Source organism: Eubalaena glacialis, chromosome 5, assembly GCF_028564815.1.
Source record: "Eubalaena glacialis isolate mEubGla1 chromosome 5, mEubGla1.1.hap2.+ XY, whole genome shotgun sequence".
NCBI lineage: Eukaryota > Metazoa > Chordata > Mammalia > Artiodactyla > Balaenidae > Eubalaena > Eubalaena glacialis.
In genome coordinates, this window is record NC_083720.1 from 45,479,515 (window position 1) to 45,487,551 (window position 8,037).

Sequence of the window (8,037 nt, forward strand, 5' to 3'; positions counted from 1 at the left end):
GAGGAAGTGCAGCAATAACTTCAATGGAGTTGGAAATTTCTAGTCTGAGGTTAAGTATTGGGTTCACAGGTGTCTGATTTATTGCTATGCTTTATAGGTAGCATATACATTATAATTATTCTTCTGATGTATGAAATGATGCATTTAAAATAATTTCTAACCATTAAAAAAAAAACCCAACTATTTGTGCCTCTGGCCTCTTTCAGCTACCTTCCTGTTTGTCTCGTTTGTGTGGCTGTTAAACGTCTCATCTAGAAGTACTGGTGGTGGACATCTCTCGTGTTTGCTGGTTTCCCAGCCCCTCTTACCCACTCCTCTTCTGTTTAGGGAATGGCCCACCTCGGGAAGCCCTCTCCCTCAGGAGCAGCCCGATGCCTGGCTCTCCCAGCACGGGGGCCAGCACACACCCAGCTCTGCCAGTCAGTCAGCGGCACCCTCAGCAGATTCCAATTCAGAGGCGAGAAACCTGAGGAGGGAGTTGCTGGTGCTTTGGAAGCAGAGGTACCTGATGTTCGGAGGTAGCAGTGGCTGCAAGATGGGATTCATGGTGCACGGGTGCCAGGAGTATCAACCGTGGCGGTGGGGCCTGAGTGGGGAAGATGGGGCAGTTGTCTCGTCACAACAGGCCTGTGGCAGGTCTAGGGCACTGTTTCTGGAAGCTCTGCCCCTCGGGTCTTTTCTCCAGCCCTCAAGCCTCCCTTTCAATAAACACCTCCACTGAATCAGCCAGGGTTGCTTCTGTTGTCTGCATGGAGCCACCATCAGTGTTATTTTTCTCCTGTAACTCCTTTCTGATAGATCTCACTACCGATATTTTATGTTCCATAAACCAACATGTTCTTGGCACTAGGAATACAAAAAATAAAATTAGATAGATAGATAGATGACAAATAAATAGCGGATTGATAGGTAAATAGATAAACAGATGTAGATAGATAGGTAGATAGATAGATAGATAGATAGATAGATAGATAGATAGATAGATAGATAGATAGATGATACAGTTCACACCATCAAGGAGCTCAAAGTCTTGTCAAGAAGGGGGTATTAAACACCAGTGGTTGGTTATCACAACATCCATTCCCATCCCCCACCCCTCTTCTCTGCTTCTGCTATAGAAAGTGGGAAAGATCCAGCAATTCCACTTCTGGGTATATATCAGGAGGGAATGAAATCATTGTGTTGAAGAGATACCTCCATATTCATTGCAGCATTATTTATAATAGCCAAGACACGGAAACAACCTAAGTGTCCATCAACAGATAAATGGATAAAGAAGATGTGAATTTTATGTATATATAAATATGTATATATAAATGTGTATATATATATTCAGTCATAAAAAAGAAGGAATCCTGACATTTGCAACAACATGGATGGACTTTGAAGGCTTATGCTAAGTGAAATAAGTCAGGGAACAACAAATAATGTATGATCTCATATGTCTTAAAAAAAAAAAACAACCCACTAAACTCGTAGAAAAAGAGATCAGATTTATGGTTACCAGAGTAGGGGATGAAGGGTGGGGGAATTGGATGAAGATCGTCAAAAGGTACAATACAAACTTCCATTTATAAGACTTGCGGATGTAATGCACAAAATGACTATAGTTAACACTGCTGTATGGTATATTTGAAAGTCGCTAAGAGAATAAATCCTAAAAGTTTGTATCAGAAGGATAAAACCTTTTTTTTTCTTTTTCTTTTTTTGTATCTATACAAGATGATGGATGTTAACTAAACTTATTGTGGTAATTATTTCACAATACATGTAAGTCAATTCATTATTTGGTATACCTTAAACTTATACGGTGCTGTATGTCATTTATATCTCAATAAAACTGAAAGAAAAAATAAAGAAGCTGGGAAAAATAAATACTTCCCATCTCTTGCATCTTGGAGTAGCCATGTGACACAGTACCGGCCAATGACAAGTAAGTGGAAGTCCACTTTGGGGGCTTCTGGGAAAGTTTTTGCTCTTCAGACAAAAGACAGATGTGGCTGGTGCCACTCTTCCGGCTTCCTGTTGCCCTGAGTGTGGATACAATGCCTGAACCCACATGCAACCATGAACATAAGCCAAGCAAAGAGCAAGAACAGCAGAGGCATCAGTAAGCAGCTAAACTAACACCTGGAAAAATCTCTCTCTGGTCTTGTTGTTAGATGAGAAAAACAAACCGCTATTTGTTTATGTCACTGTTAGTCAAATATTCTGCTGCTTGCAGCTGAAAGCATTCCTAATTTAAACAGAGCAAAATTGCAAACAAGGAGTGGTAAGTGTTGTCATAGAGATGTGAATGAAAGTCTCTTTCTTGACAAATACAATGGAATATCCTCTATTTATTGTACTTCTTAATCTCAGGAGCATTTGAAACTCTTGAGCATACAATCAGTAGTCAAGCTCCTTCCTCCTTTGGCTTTGGTGACATTCACCATTAATGTTACGAAGTGAGCACCGTGACCAATGCCATGCAAGAGTTGTCCAGCCAGGAAGCTCTCAGCAAACCAAATTATACTATAGGGGGCAGGGCCAGCCTCAAGTGTGTGTGATCTGTGTGGCCACACAAGTCCCACCCTTAGCAGGACCCCACGCTTGGTTTAATGCTTTGCTGTCACCATCTTGTAATTCTTAATAAGTCTGAACAAGGGACCTCACATTTGCATTCTACACTGGGCCCTGAAAATTATGTAGCCTGACCTGGTAAGAGCCTCTAAAATACTAATGGACGAAGTCAGAAATATGGTGTCAATTAACTCAAATTCCCCCACCTTGATTCTCATATATCCAGTGAAATATAAATAGACTTCTTCCTACTTAAGTACATAATACTTTCAAATGAATATTAAACCCTCTTCATGATGCTTCTCTTCTCTGTGGATTCCTTTTTTTGGGGGGTAATACAAATGTGCAAGTTTTAAGGAACAGAGGCAGACCGTGCCCCCTACCTTGAGACCAACCTGTTTGACAATTTCTTAGTCTATGGTCACCATCAAAAGAAATCAAATAATGCTGTGGCATAGTGATTTGCTTTACTATCTAAATTTTAATACTTCCAATATACCCCACAAGAATTTGTTCAATTTGGAAAATAAAGAAGAAAACCAAAGGGAGAATGAGAACCAATAAGAAGTGCAAAACATTTCACTAGCTTGAAACCAGGGTTGGGGAATTAAATACATGTCTTGAGCAAAACTTTGTGATGTTATCTGTGTGTATTAGTTAGAATTCAAGGTAAGCTGCTCTAACAAAGGTCAAAATAACAATGGCCTAAAGAAAGTCACAGTGGGCTTCCCTGGTGGTGCAGTGGTTGAGAATCTGCCTGCTAATGCAGGGGACACGGGTTCGAGCCCTGGTCTGGGAAGATCCCACATGCCGCGGAGCAACTAGGCCCGTGAGCCACAACTACTGAGCCTGCAAGTCTGGAGCCTGTGCTCCGCAACAAGGGAGGCCGCGATAGTGAGAGGCCCGCGCACCGCGATGAAGAGTGGACCCCGCTTGCCACAACTAGAGAAAGCCCTCACAGAAACGAAGACCCAACACAGCCAAAAATAAATAAATAAATTAATTAATTAAAAAACCATCTTAATATGGAAAAAAAAAAGAAAGAAAGAAAGTCACAGTCAGGATGTTAATAATCCAGAAATGATTCACTGGCCTCATGCTGTTGGTGACCCAGCTTCCTCATGTCTTATGGGTTAAAATAATGCTGCTCTGCCTCCTACCATTGTGGCTGCATTCCAGTGAGAAAGAAGGGAAGAAGGGGGAGAGGTAGGTTCACCATTCCATTTTATAGAAATCTTAAGGCTTTTTTTCTCAAAGAACTACTCTTTTGGTTTTCCTCCTGCCCCACTGGTTGATACATTTCATTCTCTGTGCTGGTTCTTTTTCTTTGTTCCAACATCTTTGTGTTGGAGGAAACTGCAGCTTAGTCTTTGGCCCTTTACTTTTTTTTTTTTTTCTTAGCTGCATTCTTTCTTTTCATGGACCCATGGCTTTAGGTACCATCTTCATACCAATGACTCCCAAATTTATACCTCCAGCCCAGAACTTTCTCCTGAACTCCAGACTCATAGATCACGCTACTTCCTCCATCTCTCCACTTGGAGGTCTAATGGATGTCTCACACCCCCGACCACTCTCTGCAAAGCTGCTCCACCCACAGTCTTCCTAGCTGATGGCATCCTAGTTCCCATCCTTGTTGATGGCAACTTCCTTACAGCTGCTCAGGCCAAAACTTAGAGTCATCTTTGACTCCTCTTTCTCTCACATCCAACTACCCGAACTCCAGTCCATGAAAAAGTTCTAATGGCCCTCCTTTAAAAATACACCCAGAGTCTGACAACGTCTCAACACCTCCACTTAGCACCCTAGTCTGAGCCACTGTCAACTCTTCCCTACATTATTGCAATAGCCTAACTGGTCTCACTGTTTCCACCTTGCTCCCTACAGACTGTTCTTAACCCAGAGACCAGAGTAATACTTTTCGAGTTAGGCCATTGTCCCACTCTGCTCAGATCCTCCCAGGGCTACCACTGCCCTCAGAATAAAAGCCCTTAATGTGGCCCGTGGGTCCTACATGGTCAGCCCTCGCTGTCCCCATCCATCCATGAGCTGATCTTCTGCTCTCCCTCTCACTCACTCCACTCCTGCCACACTGGCTTCCTCGCACGCTCCAGCCTCAGGGCCTTTGCAATGGCTGTTCTCTAGGCCAGGAAATCTTTTTCCCCTGATATCCACAGAGCTCATCCCCTCACTCAGTTCCTTCAAGGCTGCGCTCAGGTAATTTTCTCAATGAGACCTACTTGACCACCCTATGGAACAGTACAACACATCCGCTCCCTCACTGCTCTCAAGCCCCTTACCCTGCCCCACCTTTGCTTTTTTCTATACCACTTATCTTCTAACATACTATATAATTTAGCTATTCATTACATTTATTGTTTGATGCCTCCCACTAGAATATAAGCTCCACAGAAGCAAGGATCGTTATCTCTTTTATACACTGATGGATTCCCAAGTGCCTAGAACATTGGCTGGTACTTAGTAGACGCTCTACAATTATTTTTAAATGAATGTAGGCATGAAGAAGGGCCATGCTTTGGAAGTTACACATTCACATTTCACTTCCACTCCCTCCCATTAGCTGGAAGCTAGTCACACAACCACCCTGCCAGCAAAAGAGACTGGAAAATATAGTTTTATTTTGATGGTGATGTGCCTGACTAAAGCTGTCAATACTAGAGAAAAAGGGGGAGAACAATACTGGGGGACAACTCACAGACTCCACCATGGTGTGCAGGTTACCTCTATCTTCAGTGACTGCGAGTGATGAACATTCTTCAGTTATGATTTGGGGAAAAAAAGGATAAAATGATTTCAAGCAAGTTAAGATGTTATTTTATGGTTAATACGTGTAGCAACTCCCTTAATTTGAACATAGCAAGAGATAAACAATTTTTATCTCTAGAAACTGTTCTTTCCTTCCCTCTCAAATGTTGATATTTTAAACAAATCAGCTAGAAGCAGTGTTGAATTATTAGTCTGCCCAGGGTGACCCTGGAAGTGCTGAATAACTGTTACTCATGAATGTTGATAAGATTAATCTCTTCTTGCCTCTCCCCAGCCACTCCCTACTTTTCCTCTTTCTAGGGTTCTTGCATCTCCTGACAGAGGGCGTCTTCCACAGACTCTGTCCTTTCCCTTTGCTTGTTTTGTTCTGTGATGGCTCCTTTAGGGAAATCGCCAGACTCCTGCTGTTCAGCTCACACAGGGAGCATCTGCATCATCATCTTAAGCTCCCACTGGACTTTTTTCCATCTGTTTTCCCCTCCAGTGTCCCACTGTTACTTGAGAGTCAGCATTTATAATTAAACTCCCCATCACCTTCACAGCTTCTTTCTTCCTAAGCAAGTGGGAAATGTTAGGGCCCTAAACAGGCTAGGGGTGTATGTTTTGCCAGTTTCATAAGCTGTATCTAGCTGATTCTGTGGTCCAGTTCCCAAATGGAGTCATCTGGCAAGTTCCATCAAAAACTCATGTCTCCATCTCTTCAATAAGTGCTGCTGGGAAAACTGGACAGCTACATATAAAAGAATGAAATTAGAACACTCCCTAACACCATACATAAAAATAAACTCAAAATGGATTAAAGACCTAAATGTAAGACCAGACACTATAAAACTCTTAGAGGAAAACATAGGAAGAACACTCTTTGACACAAATCACAGCAAGATCTTTTTTGATCCACCTCCTAGAGTAACGGAAATAAAAACAAAAATAAATAAATGGGACCTAATGAAACTTAAAAGCTTTTGCATAGCAAAGGAAACTATCAACAAGATGAAAAGACAACCCTCAGAATGGGAGAAAATATTTGCAAACGAATCAGTGGACAAAGGATTCATCTCCAAAATATATAAACAGCTCATGCAGCTCAATATTAAAAAAACAACCCAATCCAAAAATGGGCAGAAGACCTAAATAGACATTTCTCCAAAGAAGACATACAGGTGGCCAAGAGGCACATGAAAAGCTGCTCAACATCACTAATTATTAGAGAAATGCAAATCAAAACTACAGTGAGGTATCACCTCACACTGGTTAGAATGGGCATCATCAGAAAGTCTACAAACAACAAATGCTGGAGAGGGTATGGAGAAAAGGAAACCCTCTTGCACTGTTGGTGGGAATGTAATTGATACAGCCACTATAGAGAACAGTGTGGAGGTTCCTTAAAAAACTAAAAATAGAATTACCATATGACCCAGCAATCCCACTACTGGGCATATACCCTGAGAAAACCATAATTCAAAAAGACACATGCACCCCAATGCTCATTGTAGCACTATTTACAATAGCCAGGACATGGAAGCAACCTAAATGCCCATCGACAGGCAAATGGATAAAGAAGTTTTGGTACATATATACAATGGAGTATTACTCAGCCATAGAAAGGAATGAAATTGGGTCATTTGTGGAGACGTGGATGGACCTAGAGACTGTCATACAGAGTGAAGTAAGTCAGAAAGAGAAAAACAAATATCGTATATTAACGCATATATGTGGAATCTAGAAATATGGTACAGATGAACCGGTTTGCTAGGCAGAAATAGAGACACAGATGTAGAGAACAAACGTATGGACACCAAAGGGGGAAAGCAGGGTGGGGGTGGGGGGGCGGTGATGGTGGTGGGATTAATCGGGAGATTGGGATTGACATATATACACTAATATGTATAAAATAGATAACTAATAAGAACCTGCTGTATAAAAAATAAATAAATAAGGAAAAAACAAACAAACAAAAACTCATGTCTCCAGACAGCTTACCTGCTATTAAAAGATAATTTTCCAAAAAAGTTAAAATCAAGACTCATACAGATATAAAAATGAACACATGTTAAAGATTTTCTTTGGCTCATGGTGGAAACAATTGTTATAACTGGTTCAAAAGAGAATTCTGAGAACCGATACATTTACAGATCAGGAATATTGAAATGAATGTGCAAATGGAGACAAGACTGGTGCACCACCCCCCCCGCCACACACACACACACACACACACACACACACACACACACTTCTACTAGACAGGATATAATCTACATATCTACAGACAAGACTTGTGTTGCAGTGCACAACAATTTACAGAGTTGTGAAAGAATTTCGTAGAATCTGAATCAGTTTACCCACTGGAGTCATCTCAAATCTCTCTGGACAGTACATGGTTTTCCACCAAACCACAACTCTCCCTATACTGCTTGGTCTTTCTTCATCCTTGACTCCAACCTCTATCAATTGTACTAAAACATAGATTTTACCTCTCCCAGCTTCTACAAAAAACATTTTTGAGTCCATATTGACTCCCATATCAATAATAAACTCTTCTAGCCTTTCAAAATCCTCTTTAATCCAGCATCACTCTCTTTTATAACCTTTTAATCCAGGCAAGCCTGATCCCTACACCATAAGCCAAGCCAACGCCCTCCCACACACTCCTCCATATCCTGATATCCTCCTCAACCATCTATATCCTTT